Source organism: Leptonotus elevatus, chromosome 13, assembly GCF_054856555.1.
Source record: "Leptonotus elevatus isolate MCC_2025b chromosome 13, RoL_Lele_1.0, whole genome shotgun sequence".
NCBI classification, from domain to species: domain Eukaryota; kingdom Metazoa; phylum Chordata; class Actinopteri; order Syngnathiformes; family Syngnathidae; genus Leptonotus; species Leptonotus elevatus.
The window spans coordinates 2487771-2512602 of NC_141251.1; the positions used below are offsets into that span (position 1 = coordinate 2487771).

Consider the following 24832-nt stretch of genomic DNA (forward strand, 5'->3'; position numbering starts at 1 on the left):
AACAGTCAATCCACATCCAGTGCACCGTTTGATGGATGTCACTATTTGTTCCCCTTGGAAATCCCAAATGACTTCATGAATCACAATTAGATTCAAGATTCAAGAATCTATCAATTACTGGAGAACTTAACTACTTGTTGCACAATTTAACTCGAAAAAAAAAAATCCAAATAGAATCGAACTGAGCTCTTGTGAATTGAAATGGAATTGATTGAGGAAATTAGAATCCATACCCAGTTCTAGTCATTTGGACAGAATGTGAATTCTGGCAAGAAGTTGAAAACGTTGGAATTCGAGTACCGGTGGTCCGGTACATATTTCTTTGATCGTCATAGTTTTCCCCTTCCTGCTATTGTTAAGATGACATTAGCGTTAGGGACGTTTGATGCCACTTTTTTCAGACCGATACCAGCACACATACTCAACTCTTGCGTCGTCACCAATAACACTACCAGTTTCAGAAAGCAGGTGAGCTTTGATTGATCATTACTTGTGCCCTGAGCAAATGTGATGTCATTTTCAGTCGACAGCTAGTGGCAAAATGGCCGTCCCCTAAGATTGATAGAAACGCCAACCAATGGATTTTGCTCCTTTAACTAGCACTAAGGAACTTTTCAACCATACTAAAATATTTTCCTAACTCTTTTGATGAAACATCGACATAAAACTAGTGGAATGGTACCTTTGCCATGACCTGAGGGGGTCTGTATCATTTTTACCGGCACTAAGCAACTTTGAGGAAAATGGTAGGAACACTGCCACACAAAAAACTACAAATCTGTTGACCGCGTTATGGCATACATCACTTTCCCCTTTCCCCATTCGTTACAAAGACGGAATAGTCCATTTGAATGTCGGCGCACGATTACTGCTTCCCTGGCAGAAGCTGCAAAACAACAGAAAAGTTTTGTCTGAGGAGACAAAAAAGAAAAAAGAAAAAAGAAAAAGGTAAGCTACCCGGATATAAGGACAGTCAGGGATCAATATTGGCCTGGCCTTTAACTTCGCCATGCACTCGTCCTCATGGGAAATGTGGTCTTCCTTCAGGCATAACATGACCGCTTTTGTCCATACGGCGCCGCCATAATCAATGTCAACTGAAAGTTCCTTAGTGTTGCACAAACACAATGCTAATTGGAATGCCGTGTTTAGACTTGTAGGGGCACATACAACATATCATTGTAAAGAAAATGTTTGGGGTTGACTTCCCCTTAAATAAGGTGCTATGGAAGGCATTAAGGTTTTCTCAGTTGCTCTTCATAGCCACCATAGGAAAATGCTAGTCCGGCGTGACAACAGTTATGAGAACCTCTGCATTGCACATGAGGATAAACAGGTTAAAAATAGTACTATAATTTGCTCCTTGTCGCTCTGTGGTCGGTCTGAAAACATCAACGTTCACATGATGTTATGAGAAGTCATTGAAAGGTAACTGCAGCCACGTCTGCCTGTGGGTTTGTTTCACCTGAGGGGGCTTCTATTAGATGGCTTTATTCATTCAAATGCGGGAGGCGTCCGGCAATTAATTGTGGCAAATTATAGCAGGGGATTTCTTGGTTCTCTCCGTCTTTATATTTTCAGTATGTTGTTGGCAGTTTTCCACTGAGTACTCACATTAACATTTAAGATACCTTGCGCTGACATCTCATTGATGTGTTCTGTGTTCTGTTTAAACATGCGGCAACACAAAATGCACGTTGGCTAATGAGCCGTTGTTTGCTCTTCTGTGAAAATGTGCCGTCATTGTCTAATTGAGCTCCAGCTCCTGTGCGTGATTTCGTTTTTTTTCTTTTCTTTCTTTCTTAAATACTATCAAGAGGAACTTGCTGCTGCATCTGAGAATTTTTCCATTTCATTTTCCATCTCAGCCCTGGCAGGAGGGGGACACAAAATTACTTAACCACTGTAATGTGTCATTCTACATTTTTTTTCACTGTCGACTCATGTCACTGCTGTAGCAAACTTCTGTTTAGTAGCAGCCACCTCTAATCGACACAACGGCGTATTAGGGCCACGTATAAATATATATATTTTTAGAGGGCGGGGGAATATTCCGAGAAAAGAACTTGCAAATTTGCGACTTTATAAAGTGGCAAAAAGAAACTTACAAGAAATACATGTCGCGTACTACTCGGATGTTTGCGCCAATATTTTTTTTTAAATAAGGAGATAGTAATGGCTTTAACCACATGATGTTAAGCATTCGCACTTTGATGCGTTGAGTACGGGCAGTGACAAAGACGCCTTGCTTTGCAAAGGTCCACATCCAGAGGATCAAGCATTTAAGTTAATTTGTTAAAATAAATATTTACTTGTACATTTAAGTTTACAGAATTATTATTTACACATTCATAGGTTTTCTTTTTTTTTGTACAAGTAGCTAAGTTGATGTGTCGAATCTGCTGCTCTCCGTCATTCACTTGCATTTACCTAAAGTATGCCAGCTTCTTATTGGTTAGTGTTTAGTCAGCTGATAGAGGATCAGGAAGTGTTGTCGCTCTAGCTTCCGTGTATGACAAGTAAAGTTTAAATTAAGAATGAATCCGTCTCCATCCTGCCTTTTCATTTTATAAACAGTGTCCCATTATCCACCAACGAACCCTCACATTAGAATATCGCTGCGCTACGTGTATTTCTCGTAAGGTTCTGACTTTTTTCTTGCAAATCTGTCACAATGTAAAGTCGCAAATTTACGCCTTTTTTGTGTGTGCAAATTTGCGAGTTTTTCTCTCCGAATATTGTCACCATCCTCGAAAGAAAAAAAAATATTTATACGTGGCCCTAATACGTCGTCGTAAATCTACCTGCTTACACTGTGAAATTGGAAATATCTCATTTTGAGACTGACTTAAAAAGCTTCCAGTGGTTGTATGGAAAGAACAAAACTTGCCAACATTTTTGAGAACATGCAATTTGACTTCCTGACGTCAATATTTGCTATAATAATGTTACCTTTAACATTGCAAGTGTGAATCAAGTGTTGGTTTTGTTCGAGTCCTGCGTTCTTGACCGGCCATCCTTGCATTTTCTCACAGCAGGCCCAGTCTGTCCCTAAGCAGGAGCGGTGGGAACGTTCCCCTGTGCAGCCGGCCATGACAGGCCCATGTCGGGCCGGGCCTCGGCTCATCCCCTGCCACGGAGCAAGTGATTGACAGGTCTCACCGGGGGAGGAGGGACTTCCTATCTGTCATTCAGAACGGCCGGTGGCGGGATGAAGACGCCACGTGACGACATCGCTAGTGGGGTCTCTGTGTCAAACAAGCCAACGCAAGTGGTAGGTATCAGTTTTCTTGTGTGTATGATAATTTTTTTTTAGTGCAAACTATATTAACAACTTTACACATATTAACAGAAGACTTTCAAAACATTTCAAAGTAAAGAAAGGCAAGTTTCTAAAATAACTGAAAGACCATATTGTGAAATTGATTTAGAGATGATTAGACAAGCTTGATAGCAAAGTTTTTAACCTGGATTTAAAAGCATTTGCACTCGGGGCTCATTTCATTTGCATGCAGCATAACAGCTAAATGCCCTTTCACCATGTTTGCTTTAAACTCTGGGCGAATTGACCTGAGTCTGCAGACCTCAGAACCCGACAGGGTTTATTTTCAGTCAGCATTTCTTTCTCTTTGTTTTTGGGACCATGGCAATATTCAAAATATAAATTTTTTATACGTTTTTGGGAGCAAATGAAGTTAATGTATTTGTCTTTTATAATTTTCTCATTTTCTGAAGAGGCAGAAGTGTCTCATTAAAAAGTTAATTTTCCATAACATGTCCGCTTTAATGCTCGGGTCCGGTCCGAAGAACCAAATAACAAGTGTGAAGGCGGGCCTTTAAAGTCATCTAATGGTGAAGGTTGCCACAGGTCCAGATGTTGTCGAGCTTCTCCGTCCTCTCCCAGCTCGTGTTATGTGCTGTGCCACATCTGTCCGGGCGTAGGTGTGCCATATTGTGTCCCATCTGCCACGCACACATGCAGCACGGCCAGAAAGTGCTCATTTTGAGCAAGGCCGTAAACGCTTTAATTCATGGGCGTGGAACAGCGGCTTTTCTAAGAGCGCTCCCAGGACCCGAGCCGAGCCGGAAAGCTTTTGGCAGCTGACGGACAGATTTCGCCTTCCTGCTCGCCGCATGAAACTCTCTGTCAAGTGCGCGCCGTCCACGCCGTGACACGCTGGCGCGAGAAAAAAAAGCAGGCTTCCTTTTCCTGTGCGCATCTCGCCATCTGTCCTTCTTCTGCACCTCCGTCTCGCTGTGTCTATCCGCCGGTCCAAGGGGGCAGTACGGAAGCGAATGTCACCCCCGTCCCAATGTTGCTTGAGGGAAATTGACTCTTTAGCCTCGGTGCTGTCGGCGGCCATATGCTGATGTTTTCATATTCGGGCAGATACGCGCGTGGGGAACCGTAACGTCAGGATTACAACCGCCACGCCTCGTCTGTCGCGCCGCCCAACTCCCAATGCCAGCGTCCCGTTAATGGCGTCCCTCCGCCGGCCCCCGTTGGCAGGATTCTGTCTTCGTTTTCGCGTGTTTAGCACGCTGTTCTTATTAAACATTCACAGGCAAGAGGCCGCGTGGACCGTCTCGCACGGCGCCGAGCTGTGGGCAGCTAATTCATATTTCATGCCTCGGTCTGCTCCCGCCCCGTTAATTAGGCCGCTAGCTTGTCGTTAAAGCCCGCCGAGAGCAAACTTTCCTCTTGTTATAAAACTTGTTGTGCTGATGTGGAGCTTTTCCAAGCGACGGAGGGTTGAGATCAGTGGTGTCCAAACTACGTCCTGCCTGCGGCATCTACGAAAAGTAACATTGAACACAAATTTTCCTGGGCCTCTCGGTATTAAGGATAGACGATATGTTTTTTTCAGGGCCGATACCGATTATTAGTAGTCAAGGACCAGCCGATGATCGGCCTATCCCTTGTCATTATGTTGCCATGTGCAGCAAGTGTGTTTGTTTTCCTCGTCTCTTGCCTCCAAAAAGACTGGATGACACTGACACTGTGTTCCGTCTGTTTAAAGCGGAACCCTCTTGTCAGTCATCCACACATAACAACAGTTCAAATCTTAAATGGTTGTTTATCTCTTCCAGATCTCAAACACGATGATAAAACGTCAGGCAATGAACCGTTTTTGTCATAGTGTGTCGAAACAGAAACAACACGAATGACATAATACAGATTTGGACACAAAATTGGGTGGACGTGTCTGTCAAAACAGGACACACGAAAAAGTCTCAAGGACCCATGCATGACATTGAACCGGACGAGGGCCATTTTGGTTGGAAGCGGCCATTTTGGGTTAATCCTGGGGCTTGCACTTTGACAAACTCCTTGTACAAAATTCGCCCAAACAGAAGCAGGTATCCTAAACTGACGGGCTGAGTGAACATTATTTCTTCATAGTACACTGCAAGAAGGTTTGATTGAAAATAATTGATTTAAAAATATCATTTTAACTGGTTCCACTTTGGGCTCGCATGTCACCATGATTTCTGAGAACAACCCAAGGACATATTTGTCTAAACTGGGCGTATGAAAAAGTCTCAAGTAGGGCTGCTCGATTATGAAGAAAATATTAATCACACTGAATTTGGTCATAATTACATTCACGATTAAGGCAATCGTTTTTTTGTTGTTGGACAAAACAAGAACATTTTTAAATGTGTAAAAAAATATTAAGACAAATACATTTCTTTGAAACACTATAAAGTTCCTTTTGGACCAAACAAGATTTATTAAATTAGTCATTTTAAAAATAAAAAAGTGCAAATATATACATTTAAACAATTCAAAATTACTATAAACTCATTTGCTCCCCAAAACGTATAAATCCTATTTTAAATGTTTTAAGTGTCCCAAAGACGTATTTATACGTTTCTCATGTTTGTTTGTTTTTATTGCTAGAACATACTTACTTAGAAAATACTTTTTTTCCTGATGAAGAAGAGACTCTAATCTTTCTTTTAGTAGGTTCCATGTTTTGCAACAATAGAACACAATATTAGTCAAAATTCAGCAAAACAGTGAAGGGGATTGCTTCTGTGAAAATGGCTGGGAGTGAATGTGTTAATAATCTTCTTTTCTTTTTCTTTTTTTACGATTATGCTGATTTTGTAATTGTGGAGAGTAATAATTGAAATTGTAATTGAATTTCGATTAATTGCACAGCCCTAGTCTCAAGGACACATTCATTGATTTTTTTCATTTTCGTCTATATTTTTGGGGGTCAAATTTCAGGACTTCTCCAAACTTTAAATTGTCCGACTCTAAATCAGGCTAGACTGATTCACGCATCGTATACATCAAGCTAAGGTTGATTGAAGGTGGGCTGTCATTGGGACCCTCAGCGGATCCGCGGTTCCTGACTGGCCGTGTTACATAAGTGTACGTCGTTTAAAAATGGCGTTCGCCGTCCGCCCAGGTCGGCCTTGTTGCCTGTAATCGGCGGCGTGGCGCGGCGCGGCGTGCGGCTGACAGATGCCCGCTCCAGCTGGTACAGAAGGGGGGGTGGAGTTTTATCGCCCAGTTGGAACGGGGGTCCTCGCACCCCTCCACAGCACTGGCCGCCGTCGCCGCATTTAATGAGTCACGAATTGCCTGTTTGTCTTCTGCTCCCTGCTGTTTCCGCACTCCCCCTTCCAGAACAATCCCTGAAACACATGCTGCCGCGCTCCGCCGAGCAGCCGGACTCGGCGGCCCAGCCAAACCGTTAGGAAGAACAAAGTTGTCATCTTTGTTTTATTATTCCAACCGCCCTCCCTTCTTCTTTTTTTGTCACTTCCTTGCCTCATCCGAGCGAGGGACGGGCCGCGATGTCGTAAAGCCGCCCGATCAGATGCTGCGCCTGACCTCGCCAATATGGCCGCCCCCGAGTAAGCGGCGGCCATTTGAAGCCCCTGACAAACACGTAAATTGTTCTATAATTGGGCTGCTGCCGTCCAGTTGATGCTTTACATTACAAGGAGAGATGAACAGGTGGTGAATTAAGCTCGCGGAAAAAAAAAGAAAAACATGAAAGTTGAGCAAGATTACAAATGTGTTTTGGCGACAAAAGCGAAAGGAGCGATCCAAGAAGACACGCTGAGACGCTTGGATGATGATCACATGCAGCAGACAAACAAACACAAACACTTGGGGCTTTTTGCACCTTCTCCAAGATGCCTTCAGTTTCTGCTCTATGTAGCAAGTAGATTGCGGATTTATAATGTTTTTTCTTCAGTGTAGTACCGCGTAGTGCAACATGTCACGCTGAACGCCTGCAAGTGTTGCCGTATAGTGATGAGAAGAAGAGGATGCTTAAGTGTAATACAGTAGCACGTATTGCCGTTTTAGAATTTGCTGTTATCAAAGACTTATTTGCTGTGTGTTGCTCCTGCTTCATCTCCTACATCAATGCTAATTTCCGTTAGCTTATCTGTGACGTTTCACATTATAGTTTAGCATTAAGCTAGCGGAGTTTCATTAGACCAGGGGTCTCAAACTTAATATTTCGATAATAAAAAATAACATTAATGGTTCTTCAAAATGTGAACAAGATTGGTTTGATTTCTTGAGCGCTACAAACTCTGGTCACCAAAGTTCTCTTCACGGCAGGTTTTGAAAAATACATATTTTTTTCCAAGCTATGGTAGCCCGGAAGTGAACAACAACGAAAATAATTCAACCCAAAACGTCTAAGGCAATGACACGGCAAAAAAAGTGTGCTGCATTAACATTAAATTTTTATGTCAATTAGGGGGCCGCACAATATCATCCTGTGGGCCACAAATGGCCCCTGAGCCGCAATTTTGAGACCACTAATTCATAGTTCAGTTAAACATTTTTATGTTTACATATATAATGTTTAATTATCTTTTAGAATTGATTAATGGCATATCAAAACTGTATTTGACACACAGTACGACTAAACTAAACACATACATCACGATAGAACTGTACAAGCTAGCTTGTGTCTGCTAATATCCGTGAACCGGCAACTCCTGTCGTCTCCATAAAGACACGCAAACAAGGTGTAGCCCAGGGACGCGGGAGCATCAAGTCCCGCCCCCGGAATCTTGGCAGCGCCCAGGTTCGTCCCAGCGGCGTGAAATCCTGGTGGTACGGAGCGTCCCCTTTTGTGCACGTCTCCCGGCTCTGCGAGCGACATTCTTCTCATTGTACGGGTCAGCGAGACAGAGGCGGACGGCGTGAAAAGCTCCTCGGCGGGGGGAAACAATGTCTCCGGGGACGCCCATAAATGTCTGCCGTTCAGTTTGGGGGCCCATTGACTCTTTGCCTCCCTGCCAAGCGAGACCCTGTCAGACCAGCCCCTCTCTCTAACAGCTTAATTAGCAGAAAGGACAACAATGTCCCAGCCTGTTTTGGAAACAAGAAAGGGCCTGAAAAAGGCCGCTCTCCCCGCCTCTCATTGTCCCGCCATAACACCGACTTTGACTCGTCTCTTCAGCCCAGGACAAATAAAACAACATTCCTGCACTGTTGCATGAGGAGCATGACGACTGGCTTGACGGACAAGCCGCTTCTCGGCCTCTGTCGTCTGTTTGGAAGCAGAAAAGGGGGAGGAGGGTTCAGATTTATGCCAGCACAAGAGTGCGTTCTAGAAAACGGCCAAGTTGGACATTCCGCACTTCAAGTGGGAAAACTGCAATGGGATGACGCTTGAAGTCGGGGGTTCCTACTTTAAATCAGTGTAGCTCAATAGAACAGGGGTGGGAAAAGTATGGGAAATAATTATTTAGCACATATTAAGGTAACATGTTTATCGTTTATTGCGGACATGTGCATTTCTAACAATGAGCCTTTTTACTTCTTGTACATGAAGCGGAATGACCTTGGCAGATAAACCTGCTCAACACAGAAAAGTCCCTCTTTGTTTTTAGATTGCTTTCCTCCCTTGTTGAACTCGCCTCGAGAATCTTCCCATGATCATTTACTGTGCACTCTTTCCCAACCACTATCTTGTGTAGACTGCTCTGCAAAACTTTGTGCATATTTGAAACTTCAAATATAAAACCCAATAGACAATTTGTTTTCCAGACTGTTTTATTGACCTCGCCCAACTACTGAAAATTCCACAAGCTCAAGGGGCTACAAATGATGAAAACAAAATACCTTTTATTTTATTTTGTTTTACTGTCGAGGAACGGCAGAGCTTGTTGCTCGGTGAAAATGTCTATTTTCGTAGACAGCGCACCTGCACCATGGCGCAAATGTCGGCAGATCCGTTTTTTTTCGTATCAGCGCAAGGCTCGCTGCTGATTTACACGTCTCGCACCACCGACCGGTTTCAGGTAAAGACTGACGGAGCGTTGATGTCCACCAAACCTTTCGATTCAACGTTTGCAGTTTGTCAAAAGCGGGATGACTGAGAATCTACACTGACATCGGTTTTTTTTTGGTCTACAAGTGCCCTGTGATTGGCAGGCAGCCAATCCAATCCCGCTTCTTAAAGTTCACGCGTGACTCCTAATGACCCTAAAAGATGGATGTAAGGAACTTCTAAACTACAATATAAAAGAAGCCAACTGCTGCTTTCAATAGACTCGACAGATGCCACCTCCACATTCCAGCGTGGTGAATCCTTTCATCTTTTGACCCCCAGTAATATGATTTCCATTTTTCACAATAATGGTGACGCGGACGATGATAATGCAGTTTGCTTTGTTATGCTAATAGCGCCAGTTCCTGGTGTTCCTCCACACTCCCATTCAACCTTCTTCTTCGTCGTCGTCTACTGTCCATCGGCAGCATACAGACTGACTGACGGTCGTCTGCTTCTATTTTCTTGTTTAGTTGCCGGTGCACATTACGATTTGTTTTTCCTCAAAAATCGTCTCTTGACATCACACAACAGGGCCAGATTGATTTTCACGTGAACAAGGCTGCCAGCAGGGGCTCTGCAACCTTTGCCCCCTCATTCCTGACTTTGGAGTGTCTTCCCATCATGTCTTCTCTTGGACATGTAGCACACGTAACTAAAATGGGGTTGAATAGTAATTCCCAAATTTTCAATACTTAAAAAAAAGTATGTGGTATTTTTTTTAATGTTTATTTATTTATTTATTGGTTTGTTTGTTTATTTAGCAAGAATAGTAAGAGTAGCTTGAGGTTGTCTTTAAAACTCAGTGTGAAGACCCAAATAAAAAGTCACAGGATGTCTAAAAAAAATATATATATATATATTTTATTGTTTTGTGTGTGTGTGTGTGTGTGTGCGTGCGCGTGCACAGTTGTGCGTGCATACGTGCGTGCGAGTTTGTGCTCTTTAGATCACCTGAAACCTATTAAAAATCCCTTACCCTTCACCTTAACCGGATACTGAAGAAGTGAAGTTGTCAGGAGACCAGAGGAAAGATCAAAGGAAAGAAAGATGAAAGATAATTGATGATAACAAAAAATATTGTAACATTCTGTCCTTTTTTTTTTGAAATATAGGCAACTTTTAAAAAAAATTATTTGGCAATTCCAGTAGTTTCCCATTAGCCTAAAATGGTCTGAATAATTTGGCTATTCAACTAATTTCCTATTTATTTCCTATTTAAAAAAATGTTTATGCTAGAGCATTCAGAAGGCTTGGATGCAGCCTCTGAACTGAAGAGGTTGCTTAAAGCAATGGCTGTTATTACAAAAACGGCCAACAGGTGACAGCAGAGTATAAGAGATCAATCAGGGCCATTTTGCAAAAAGGCTCTTTTCCCCACTGTTTTAAACAGATTTGTGAATAATGAGGAAACTTAGCTATATTCTAATGCTAATTGCTGCAAAATGGAAACAGATAGAAATATACTTCTTCCTGATGAAAGAAGAGACTCTAATCTTTCTTTTGGTAGATTCCATGTTTTTATAGCAATAGAACACAATATTCTATGGGGTTTGCAAAATCAGTCAAAATCCAGTAAAACAGCCGAGAGCAAAGGGGGTTGCTTCAGTGAAAATGGCTGTGAGTCTATGAGTTAATGTAATTCCATTCAACAGAATGAAAAGTTGGACTTCTCATCTTTTTTTTTTACTTGTTTCTGTGCTGGTTAATTGAAATATTACTTGAGGTGAAATTATTCCATGGCCCCAAAAAAGACAGCGGTCCCAAGCTCGGCTCAAAAAGTTTGCTATCGACCCCCCTGCGCGTGTGAAGTAAGATGGGAAAAAGTCTTCTTCCTTCCTGGGAAGTTGCAGATGAGGACGTTCTCTACATAAAAGCCGGCGGCACCTCCAAGGGCAGCAAATTTATGCCGCCGGCGAGGCTTTGTGACGCCGCCTCTATATCATATTCTTGCAACGGACCGGTGGGTGGTCTGACACGGGAAAGTTGAATCTGGCTCATGCGTGGCCACGTTCAATGAGTGGCACAAGGTTATGCACGCCGTACGTCTTGATGCGCTGACTGAAATTGACAAGACGAACTGATAGACGGCGGCTTCGGCTGGCCCGGGACTGAACTTCAGGCTCACAACAGCACTTGTTCCCGCTGGATTTATTGACGGCCCATCAAAAAGGTGTAAAATCAACACAATGAGCGCGTTTAATGCTGACACTCACTCGCTTTTCTTTGTGCCTGGTCATAAACTTGAACTCAAAAAAATGGACATAAACACAGAAAAATCAAGTCTTAAATCTCGCCGGACGTTAAACTGCTCCGAGCACAAAGAGGATAAAGTGAAATAAAGCATCATGCACACAATTGACTACTTTGTCTTTCATTCATTATTTATCAGCACGAGAGTCAAAATTGTCAATCGATTTGAATGGAGGGAATATCAGCGGAGGACAGCATCTATTAAATAATATTTTATAATTTCAACTGAAGACTCTTAGATGTACTGTAACTGCAAATTTTTCCTGAAAGCAATATTTTTATTCTCAGGGAAGCACAGTTGCAGAGTGGGTTAGCACGTCTGCCTCACAGTTTTGAGGTTCGATTCTCGTTTTAGTTTGCATCTTCTCCTTCTTCATCCGCCCCACAATGCAAAAACATCCGTCTTTGGTTAACGAACTGACTGACTGACTAATAATTTACCTTGACCCTAAATCAAGGATGTCAAATAAATTTTAGTTCGCAGACCACATTCATCCCAATTTGCTTTCAAGTGGTGGGCCTGACCAATGTATTTGCGGCTTAACTCATTTGCTCCCAAAAACGTATAAATACGTTCTGTTTTAAATATTGCCAGTGTCCCAAAGACGTATTTATATGTTTTCTCAGTTTTTTTTTATTTATTTTTTTAATGCAGCCTCTGAATTGAAGCGGGACACTTGAAGAATGGTAGTTATTACAAAAACGACCAGCAGGTAGCAGCGGAGTATAAGAGATCAACCAGGGCCATGTTGCAAAAAAGCCTCAATTACTTACAATTCTAAATACATTTGTGAATAATGATAAAACTTAGCTATATTCTAATGCTACTTGCTGCAAAATGGAAACAGATAGAAATATACTTTTTTTTCCTGATGAAAGAAAAGACTAATCTTTCTTTTGGCAGTTTCCATTTTGTTTGTTTTTTATAGCAATGGTATGCAATATTCTGTGGGCCTTACGAAATCTGTCAAAATCCAGTAAAACAGCCAAAGGGGTTGCTTCAGTGAAACTGGATGGGAGTGAATGAAGCTATAAATAACAACTATTCCAAATATTCCCCATTGTTTAGTTTTGAAAAATATTTACATTTACTGATTATTATATTGTGTTGCAAATCATATCAGCAATTTGAAATTGCACTTTCAACAGTATTATGAATCTTTTTTTAATGTAAATATTTTCAACTCACAGATCAAAGTGGATTTAACACTTAGAAAATGACTCTGTTAAACTTTAAAAAAAAAAAATGACATGAATTTCCGCATCCATCTGGAAATCTTGACAACTCAACTGAGTCATCGCACCATACAAACTAAAGTAACTCTGGACCCATATCATTATGTAAAGATACTGTACTGTATTGCATCCTGTTCTTATAGTGAGTAGCATTACTGTATCTGTATCATACCCATTCGTACCTTCCCGCTAGTAGAAAAATTATTCTGGTGGGAGAAAATGACTGCTTGTTAGTTGTGGAAAGTTGTTGGCATTTTCCAGCGAGAATTTGAGAGCATCATTCGTTTGCGGTCGCTGACCTCTGCCGAGCGACACTCGGCGCTCCCAGAGGAGTGTCGGACAATCGGCCAGAGTTAATCATTACTGCGAGACCACTGTGACCCCTCAAAGTGTCGCACAGCAAGGCACGGGGCAGCTCACTGAAGGCCTGATAAATGACGGCCCTCGCGACACACCTTCAAAGATTTCCCCTACAAAGACCTAGCGGGAATGAGCGGGAATTGTGACACCAGACAGAAAAGTTGTTTCTTTTGTTTGTATGTATGTTTGTTGCATTTATTTTATTTTTTTTTGCTGGATGTGAAGAGACATTTACACTTCATGCTTCAAGTTACACAGTTCAGTAAAACCAACAATTTGTTCCGATTTCAAACCTGTTCTTGCAAGACAGGAAATGGGTAAGAAATATGAAACAAGCAAGTGATCAATCAGTTAGAATTCAGTTCTAAAATCAAACTCATTGGCAATCTCAAGTAAGATTTCAGCATTATACTGTATATTTGTATTATTTCATGAATAGGGAATATCTTGCTTCTTCTCATCTGTTGCATCATCATTGTCGTCAAAGCTCTCTTATTCACATTTCCTTTGACGTTCACATTGTTGTCCTTATTTTTCCAACACCACAATCAAGATTTCAACTGCGGTCGACTTGACCTCTCTATTTCCCTTTTTTCGTATGTCACCTAATCATCCACCCAAATTAATGATTCTTTTGGAAGAAAAAAAAAAAAAGCTCGCTCAACTGCGTCGAGGTGTCACACGATATTTTGAGGCATTTGTATTCAAAGCCAGCCCGTGAAGTCACGTTAAGACGAGAGAAGTCCAGCCGGGGCTAAAAAGCCGCAGATGAACATTAATAATGGCGGCGAGCGAGCACAAAAGATCAGAGAGATCACCTCCATTGTGCTCGCATCTCCCCCCCGTGACATCCAGCGTTCTGCCCGTGTTAGAAGAAGAAGAATGGAGGTGCTTAACCTGATGACATTGTTGGCCTTTTGCCGGCGTGTCACACTGATAGAGACCATCATGATGCTGAGATTTATGCTACACACGTTCATTAGGGTTCCGATTTTTTGCGCTATTAAGCTCTATTCATCGCCTGTTGATGATCTTTTAAGTCTCCAAATAACAAGCAGCCGTCTTTTTAATGCATTATTGGATGTACTTAATTGTTTTCTTAAGTAAGTGTAGTGTTTTTCTTGGTGGTGTCAGGGCCTTAGAAAAGGCGGATGGAATGATGAACACATCCAAACAGCAGTCAGCGATGGCACAAAATCTTCAGATTTCTGCTAGAAAGTGAACCAATGGCAGGAATAGCCTACTTGAACATTTGAACTTTATTTGGGTTATTCAGAGGCGCTTTAAATGGTGGCATGTGTGCTACTGTTGACTTACACTGAATGAGAGTTAGGAGGGTGTGCACACTTGTGCAACCACATTAGTGGATTGTATATATAATGGTTTATCATGGTCTATTTTTTTTGTCCATCACAAAAACCTGTTATTTAATTACAAATCCGTGAAGATTTTTTAAGTTGATATATTAAAAAAAAAAAAAACACACAAAAAAACGTTTCTTACTTATACTCAATACTTTATAATGAATGAATAAATATAAACAAATAATGAATAAATAATGCATGTAGTTTGTAGGCCAACCTGAAGTGTAAATATGTCTGCATAGCAACAGATGATGCTTGCCTGGCCTGGCTTTTTTCCAACGTGCAACCACACCACTGACTTATTACAAAGCAGAGATTTGTTGTAAAAAAAAAAAATATATATATATATATATATATATCGTTGTAATATCTCATCAGGTATCGTGGATCAGAACAGTATAGCGTTTGATGTTGACGGCTCTTTGGTGACCCATAGGTGCTACAGTGAAAGGTGGTCCGGGGTCAATAGAGCAGCGGTGACCTTGCTGGCCGATTAATCATTGGCGTGGACAGCAGACAGAAGAGCAGGGGAGAGAGCTGGACAGGTGCGGGCCGAACACCGCCCGTCCTTGACCTCCATCTTGGCTGACATCCAGGTGATGTGTTTTTTATTCCGCAATCTTTATTGAGAGCACGGCTGCAGTGTGTTGTCATTGATTGATTGATTGATTGATTGATGAAGTGCTACAAAAGAGAGGCTTCCTCTCTGTTATGGAACGCGAGTGGGTAGCTCAATATAACAAAAAAATAAATAAATAAAAGTAAAACGGGAAGAAAAAAAACGGCACTGTACCGAGATTAGGCCACCATTGGAAAATGATGGCTTGGTTTAGTGTTCATAACTGAACCTGAAGCCATTGGGCCTCCCAACCAATCAATTCAGAGAGATGAATGATAATTCAATACTAGGGGTGGACAAAGGACAAAATATGCATTTTATATCTAATACAGAGTCGCGATTTCAGCATTTCCATACATTTTTGGCAGAGGGACGTTTTTTTTTTTTTTTTTTGGAATGCTGAGAAGTGGGCAAATTCTCTATAATTTAATTCAATTGAGAGATTATTTATATGCCATATATGGGTGCTTCTCTTCTGTTCTAAATTCAACTTGTTAGACGTTGAGTGCTGCTCTTTTGGTTAGCAAATGAGTTTGAATTGGCTCAACAGTTAGGACTTCACTTACTTGACATTGCAGTGTAGAACACCTAAAAAAAACAATTACAAATCTTCAGTTATTTTATGATGATGATATCTGGGTTTTTTTGTCTCACTTGTTAATGTGCCTGGCAGAGTGCTGCTATTTTGGTTAGCAACGTAGTTTAAATGGGATGGGCAGTTACATGCTTATTTACTCTAAAAACAGTTGGCTTAAAAGTAACCCAATTATGGATCAAAAATGGACCGATCCACTTTATGGGTCAATTTCACCCAACTTTCTGGGTTGTTTTATACAAAATGACCCCATTTTTTGACCCAAGTAAAAAGGATCTGACCAATATTTATGAGTTGTTTTACACTAAAAGACGCATTTCTTGATTCAAAGTTGGGTCAAATTGACCCAAGTAGAGGATCTTTTTCATTTTTGTGGTGCATTGTCGTGTGGAATGTCTGTTATAGGCCATCGTAGAATTGAAGATGATGATGTGTAGTTTGTATCTTTCCTCTCGGACCCGCTACTCACACACATACTCTGAAAGTGTTGGCATGGCCAAATAAAGAAGACGAATGTGCTCAAATCCGAAAGCTAACATCTGAGATTGTCAAGGCGGGCGAGAGTGACGCCGTCGCTTAAGCAGCTGACAGATGACCCCCCCCCCCCCCCCTCGTTTTCCTCGCACCCCCTCCCAGGGGATAGCGCGTCCGTCCGGAGCCATTTTTCAGCCAATTTATTTCTTGATGTGCTCTAACCTGGGGCATCTCCCGCTGGGGAGGCTTTATGCGGTGATTAATGACGGCTGTTTAGCCGCGGTACCTGGGGGAGCCGGAGCCCATCTGCACCAGCCTGACAGGTCAAATGCTGCGCTGTACCGCAGACAGCGCGGGACAGGCCGGCGCACAGGTGTCATACGCTGGTTAGATGACTCCCAATTTGACCTCAAATTTCAAGTAAATCCGCAACACAAATGATATTTCCAGCAGTCCAGGGTGGAAAACTCACGATTTCAAAAAGTAGAATTAAAAAAAACTGAAACTCAATAATCCTGAAAAGTCCAGTAGTCCGTCAGGTATATAACTTAGAAAGTCATTTCTGTCTTGAAAGCCAAACAATAATCCAGAATCCAAACTGCCGTTGAAATGTTCGATGTTTGGGCAGTTGTAACTGCAAAGTACGCTAAAAATCAGAAGTCCAATAATCCTCACAAGTTCAATCCTTTTGTCAATTGGACAACTCATCAATTCTGATCCAAAATTTGACCACGACGCCAGAATCCTCATGTAACCTTGAAAGTCCGATGGTTGTTATAGTTAGCTTATAGCAACTTATAGCAAGGCCAACAAAATGTTTCAGTGCTTCGTCAATTCAAGGAATTTCAAGGACAAGCTTTATTCGTATGGCGCTTTTCACAGACGCTAAGTCACAAAGTGCTTTATTAAATCTGATTCAAAAGTTGACCAAGAGTCTGTAACAAAGACAGTGCTATTTATTATGTGAGCTAATGTAACGTTTATAATCACAAAAATTCAACCCAATTGTTGGGAAAAATCCATTCAAAATGCAAATAAACCAAATCTTGAGCATCGTTACATCTGTACTCGCGATTTATCGGCACAGCCGCATGCCGCACTTAACGCTTGGCAGGTTTACGCCAATGCGTTTCCGCTTTCACCGGCATCCTGCGAGTCTTCACGCGAACAATTTAGACATCCATTATACGCTTGAACGCCTTGTCTCCTTCGCTCCGCGCGAGCGTCCTGGATGCCAGGAGGAGCGTAATGAGATTAGGCTGTGGACAGGTTGGCGGCCAGTCGCTGTCACAACTACTCGGCTCTCCGTACTGCAGACGCGCGCAAACCCAAACAGTTGATGGTGATTAATGAGCGGGGTAATGTGTAGTCTGCTACTGTCAATGACGGACACATCTGTGCACCGGATGAGGCTAACGCGCAAATTCACACTCAGGTGGCAGAAAGTTGAGCTGTTTAGTTAGCGAACAGGCCGCTGGTTGGGTTCCAGCTCGCTAATGGCTCAGGATCACGTGGCTAACTGATGGCTGCTTCTTCTGCTTTGTGGACGTACACCTCAGCACCACAATGCCAATGAGGGGCCGTCTGCCCGCACAATGCCCCCCCCCCCTCCCCCCACACCCCCCGAACCCCCATGGCCCCAGACAGCTTTGAAGCCCGCTGAGATCAAAACGCAACTAGGTGAGCACTGTGTGACCCGACCGCAGACAAATGGCCGCGAGGGATGCGGGACAATGACTTCCGAAGATCAAATCATATTTGCAGGGCAGGCGGCCAAACCCACCCCGCACCCGCCCCCCACCCCACTTGTCCTTTTTTTTGTGAATATGGACAATGACTGTTTGCATTTACACAACCATAAATCAGACGTGCCCGTTGCCACGGAGCAGCTGGCACGTTTGCCAATGATTAGAATTATTAATCACGCCCATTGGTCACGCGCTTCAAGATGGGGCGGCGGGAGGCTGCGCGGGACAGGGTGCGGCTGGCACCGCAAAGCAGGCTGGGTACGGTGGCCCGCAAGGGGGTTTGCGGGAAGGGCGGGGGTCAGGCAAGGGGGGGGGGGAGCATGGAGTGGGGTGCAGACCTCCGCCAAGGCCAAAAGACAATGCCAAACGGACAGTGGGGGATTATTAGATTAGCTCGTGTAATACTACTAACTGACCATCTGACTGATTGACTCACAGACTAACTGAGCAAAAAACTGTTGCCAGTTGTTGTTGACTGTTGCCTTGTACTGATATATCTCCAATAGAGTCCTGCGCGTATTGTCAATGTACAAAGTGGGTGCTGACTGACAAACACTGCTAGCTTATTTGATCACAGCTCTACCTAACTAACTAACTAACTAACTAACTACCTAGTAGTGGCAAGCTCTTGGCCCTGTGCAATTTTTGATTACCGGTATTAAATAATTAAGGGCGAATAAGTAACGACCCCACTTAAGCATTATTTGGAAAGTATACTTTAAGTACCATCCATCCATCCATTTTCTTGACCGCTTGTTAAGTACCGTATGCGCATAATCCTATTTTAAAATAACTAACTGCGAGCAAAACGACGACGGTGTAATAGGGCTGCTTAAAATTATTATTAAAAAATTATTATTTATTTTTTTACGGCGGGGGCAATATTCCGAAAAAAAACCTCACAAATTTGCCACTTAATAAAGTGACAGATTTGCAAGAAAAAAAGTCAGAAACTTACGAGAAATACACGTCACGTAGCTGTAGTCTAATGTGAGGATTCGTTGGTGGTTAACGGGACACTGTTTATAAAATAAAAAGGCAGGATGGAGATGGATTCATCCTTAATTTAAACTTTACTCGTCATACACGGCAGCTAGAGCTTTGACTAGCTTCCGGTTACTTCTTCTACGACTGCTTATTCGATTCTTATTTGTACCACACCACGCTGCCTCTCACAGGTTGGTCTTGGTACTGCGACAGATATATGGCTATGCATGCGATGTGTTGTGTTGATCATCTCCAGTGCATCACATTTTTGCTTATCTTGTGAGGCGGCTCTCAAAAATCAATTTATATGCAACTAAGCTAAATAAGCAACTCACAGCTCTTGGCTAAGATAATCACTAAAACACAAATCACATGGCACATATAGACAAACAACCATTCACACTCAACATTCACACCTACAGACATTTTAGAGTCTTCACTTAAATACGCGAAGAATATTCAAATACTCACGTGTTGATTATTCCAACTTCAAATCCCCCGACGCTCATTTTCGCCTTGGCGTCCGCGCTGCTCGGCAGCTGCCCACCACAGCTCAGCTCGACTCCTACTGTAAATACCTGAATCGTGCATAATGAGGTGCCTCACCAAATCGAGCTGGACGCGAGCGCGTGTTACTGTACGTGCGCTGTCGTATGGCCTTTATTAATCAGCGGGCCCGACAGATGGTGAGAGATGCGCAAGCTGGTTTTTCAACAATGGCAACAAATACCAGGAGACGCGCGAGGTCCACCGCGGGTCAAAAGTCGTGGCTTGGCACAACGTTGGCGCACGTAACAGATGTGTTCATTTGACGAGAAGAAATAGCAGCTCACGCTCGTGACTTTAGTGGACTATTAATAGGCAACAAGGGACTGTTTGAGTTAACAGTCCGCCAGTAGAATTAAAGCTGTCGACACATTTTTACGTGTTTTCCACTTTATGGTCAAAAGAAAATGTCCAGCTCAGTCCCAATTATTTTGACATGAATATGGATTATGATTCACTGTTGAGCATTATGCACAGATGGCGCTGTTTTCCTGCATTTTTGTTTTATAGTTAATACAGAGCTGTCATGATTGAGGTCCACAAATTCAGCAAAAAGGGACAAATGTTTGATAGAAAATAATTGAGGCTTATTATGGAAGACTGTATCCCAGTTTTCTTTCTAATATGTATTTTATGTTTTTATTTCCACAATAAACATGTCTTGTAATCCTTAAAGTAACGTGTGGGGGTTTATCATATTTGGTTATAGATTTTCAAATTTGTGTATTTATTACATAAGTTTACAAATGAATGCAATGCTTTAGTGCTGATTCGTGACTGACAATTTTGTTATTTTTAGCACGTGGGATAAGAATTTTGTCGAGCATTAAATGTAAATTGTGTGGTCCTGGTTTTCCTTTATTTCAACCTTCTAGCAATTTGTTTTATACCAATCAGACAGTTGGGATTAGGCTGTATGAATTCTGCCTAGCAACAAGTGGAAATGTGCAGTGCTGATTTTCTTTATTTCTTATTTAAGACACAGCAGCGTTTTAAAGAAGCAGTCCCATTGCTGATTCTGTATAAATTCAACTTTAAATAAAAAAAGACTTATTTTGAAGGCCCTGGGCAGATTAGATTGACATGGCAACACACACAGGCATAAATCTGATTGGAGAAAACAATTCAAACATCCACATACATTTACAGAAAGCAGTGCAGCCATTAGACTGATGGCAACAAATATTAGACCAGTGGTGGCCGAGTTTGGTCCTCGAGAGCCCCTTTCCAGCCTGTTTCCCACGTTTCTCTCCACTAACACGTCTGATTCATGATTGGGATCGTTATCAGGCTTCCGCAAAATCTTGCTGATTAGACTGTTGGCTGTGAATGTGGGTCACCAAAACATCCCTTTGCCAAGTGGACAAAAATACTCCCAAAACACAAATAGTCAAGATGTGTTTTGAACATGTCGATGTCGCATGCTGCTCCCCTGTTCCGCGTGCCTCCCTGCAGGAGGTTGGAAAATTGACAGGCGCTTTGACGAATGACCTCCCATCAACTCTCCATCCTTCCTTCCTTCTCCTCCTCCAGCCAGCCTCTCCTTAGCCTGGCCTGCGCATAACACAGCAACACAAGCGTCCCCTGGGCAGGCCCGCACAGGAGGCCCCCGTCTAGGAGGCCAGAGCTGGACACAAAAGCCCCCCTCTGCCATTTAAATAAGCCCCCGCCATCCTTCCACCACCTTGAGCACCCCCCCCCCCCCCCAATGTCCTCCAGGGAGAGTGCTCTCCGCTAGGCAGCGGCTGTTAATAAGCTGCTAATGAGGAAACAGACCTCTATTCTCTGCTAACATCAAGACAGATGGACGCATGCGACGTGTTTGTTTTCAACTTCCTGTGGAGATGACAGATAACCAGGCGACCACTGGCTCCAAAAGTTCCAGCCATACAGCACATTTCGGTAAAAAAAAAGAAAAAAAAAAAGATCTGATGTTAATGTTGGCATACATTTTTAACTTTTATACAGAAAGTTATAACACACCTATTTGTACCTGTAGTTTAACACGCAATACATATTTAATAAAACGGTGTCTTTAATAATTGTTTCAATGAAACATTTTGAACTGACAATAATATAACTTAGTATTCACCTTAATAAAAAAAAGTACATAATTGCTTGAGATTAATTTTACAGCTGCACAATGAATGAGTGGTTCTTTTCTGCCACCCGCGTTTCATTCCTTCTGATTGGATTGGAGTGAATTTTCGTCATTGTGTTGTTTTCATTTTCGTTTTAGTCATTGACGAAATTGTCAGTCAATTTTAGTTATCGTCTCATTGAATGGCTTCTTTTTTAAGTTTCCATTTAATTTTCGTCTGGAAATTTTGGGGGAAAAATATGACGAAAATGTTTTGTCAACGAAATGATCACTGCCTTGTGGGACCCGTTTGAGCAAGCTCTGTTTCTGTTCACAGTTGGAAGATGCATAAATGCATGCTTGGATGCGTTTGGTGTGGAAAAAGACGACCATGAAACACATACGGGTTGAACAAGAACAGACCAACTCCTGACCGGTTAAGTTTGTATGCATCTCATCTTTTCTGGAAGCACAGCAATCCCATCCTCTTGCTCCCCATGCACTTTCTCCTCAGGCGGGCCGGTCCAGATGTGCCCCAGAGGGGACGAGCGCCGGCGTGAAAGGACGCCAACGGGACAAGGAAGTGTGCCTTTTCAAACGTCTGACAGGAGGTCCTCACCCGAGTGGAGCCCACCGGGAGGCCCTTCCAGAGCAGTGTGTGCCGACTCCATCACACGCAGGTATTGATAGGGATACCCCCCCCCCCCGAACCCCCTACCAGGCGGGACCCTTAATAGGCCTCTAACGGGATGACCGGCCTGCGGACGGCCCCCGTCGACTCCCCCCCGTTCCCCGGCACTCAGGGAAGAGAGGGCACATGATAACAGATGGGAGGGTGTAGTCGGGGGTTTGACGGACAGACGAGGAAATTTGAGGATGAGCCGGGGGGTGCCAAGGGGGTGAGTGACAGGTCTTGCTGGGGTGTCAGAAAGTGACAGTGCTGTCCTGATGATGAGGGAAAGTCTTCATCCTGGGGCTATGTTTTTTTTTTTGGGGGGGTGCTTTTTTTAAACTGCAATTTGTGTCTGAGTTGTGGCCAGAAAACAACCAAAATCCCTGTTAGTTCATTTGAAATGGTAAATGGAATTCCTTTACGAGAATTGCAATGGACTAAAGTTCTTTGAGTACAAAATCATCAAATAATCTTGGCTTACTGGTGACTTAAAAAACATTTGAAATCCCTTTTAGGAGCTGGAAATGCCCATTTATTGTTATTATTGCCTACAAGGACGTAAAATCAACTACAGTTTCTTTTAAAGCATTTCAATTAGTCCTTAGTGTATTGTTTATCCAGAAAGACCAACAATCATCCAAACTCTTTTTTTAAATCACCTAAAAGATGGCTATTTAAAACAAATATTTCTATTCTTTTTTTTGCCACATAAAAAAAAGCAACTACAATCATTTTATATAATAGACTATTAATGTGTGCCCCAAAATTAAAATAAATATCTTTGTACACAAGTGCACAGATGGGCCACAATAAATACATAAATAGAAGGAAGAGTTGAAGTCAAAGCAGCAAAGCCTGTGATGACGTTTTGTTTTGTTTAAAGTATAGAAAAATATGTCAGATATATTGATGACAAGCATGGATTACTGATGCGTGGCTCTATTTTAAAGGGACGGTTCCAAGTTACCTCGTTGGATGGAGACGATTCTGTAGAAAAGGTAAGAACTCATCCTATGCTAATGCTATGCTAATGCTCCTTGCCTTATGGCTTTTCACTGCTTTTTTATGACCCCAACAAACAAACACTAACGATTTGCCACATTTAATAACAAGTTACTAGAGTTGTTGTTGATTATGTTTCTTATCATAAACACACACACACATACATGCATGCCCATCATATCAGTGTCCAGTGTGATTGGGTGGGCGTCCTCGGGGAGACATCAAGTACAAAGCGTTAACATCTGTCACACATTACTGAGCCAGAGCACTTTTGATTGGCCCATATGATCACACATGGACACACACACACACAGTCATACACACTTACACACTGGGGCTGCTGTCATTTCTGCTATCCCAGCCAGCGCTAATGCCCGTTTAGAATTGCAGCTGATCTTTACTGACCGGGGGATGTGTGTGTGGGGAGGGGGTCCAACATGGAAATAAAAAATAAAGAAATTAGACATAAATGAATGTGCATTATAATAATTTAGCATTTGTGTAAATTAATTGGAGGAAAAATAATATTAAAAATAACAGAATCAATACAATAAGAAAAGCTGTTAAATTTATTTATGTATTATTAAATCAATACAAATAATGAATACTGTACATAAAAAATAAAAATCTAACATTTCTCAAACAAATGTGGGAAAATGTAGATTTTTTTCCCAGTTGAGTATCGATCAAATTAATGGAATAAATGTTGTGAATTAGTAGAATTAGTGGAAAAGTAAAAAAAACTCTCCATCTTGGTCTCTTTTTTTCACCGCAAAAGCCTGGCATTTGAACAGGGGTGTGTAGACTTTTTATCTACATATGGTACACACAAAAACACGATTAATGAAGTCGTGCCTTTCCTGGCGCACACGTCGCTGATGCGTGGCCGCGTCTTTTGCGTGTTTGTTTGCTCTCCAGCAGCACCAACAAGCTGTCAGTGTGTTGTTGACGTTGATGAAAAAGCACCAACTGTGACCGAATCCGCCTGGCAGATCCTTCAATGGCGAGCGCCGCCGTGCCAGCTGAATGTGGGCCAGGGCCAACAGGCTAATGGCAGATCACAGGGTGGGCTAGGCTAGGCTAGGCTAGGCTAGGCTAGGCTAGGCCAAGCTAGGTGGTCTGACACCAAAATCAAGCGCTGAGAAAGGTTGAGTTAGGCGTAGTCAAATGTTTGTTTGGTAGTAGATCTGTTCTGGTGCTGAAGCATGTGTGAACGTAGCCTTTGAGGTTGAAGGAAGTCTACAATAACTTCTAGTCACAAATGACGATATGTCATGATGAGACGTGAGTGAATGAGGGATGGTGGACACAAACGCAGGGAAACAGGAATCAAGTGCAATACGTGGTGCTTTAATGAACCGTAGGAAAAACGGTGAGCAGACAACCTTGACTTGATGGGACGTGACTGGACTGGTCGCCAGGACTGGGCAGGAAGTGACAAGACTGGTCGCCATGACTGGGCAGTACGTGATGAGACTGGTCGACGTGATTGGGCAGGACGTGACAGGACTGGTCGCCATGACTGGGTAGGATGCGACAGGACTGGTCGCCATGACTGGGTAGGACGTGACAAGA

The 24832-nt window shown here is 42.5% G+C and overlaps 1 long non-coding RNA gene across 4 annotated transcripts in view; it reads left to right on the forward strand.

Annotated features, from left to right (window-relative positions):
• Positions 1-24832, forward strand: part of LOC147163459 (uncharacterized) — a 73408-nt gene that overhangs the window by 13426 nt on the left and 35150 nt on the right. For 2 of the 4 annotated variants that reach the window (XR_015096879.1, XR_015096876.1), the window contains 4 exons: positions 3036-3274; positions 14970-15129; positions 21920-22262; positions 23206-23253. This is a non-coding gene — a long non-coding RNA (uncharacterized LOC147163459). The remainder of the gene's footprint in view (positions 1-3035; positions 3275-14969; positions 15130-21919; positions 22263-23205; positions 23254-24832) is intronic. The other 2 variants (XR_015096877.1, XR_015096878.1) reach the window with 2 other exon arrangements.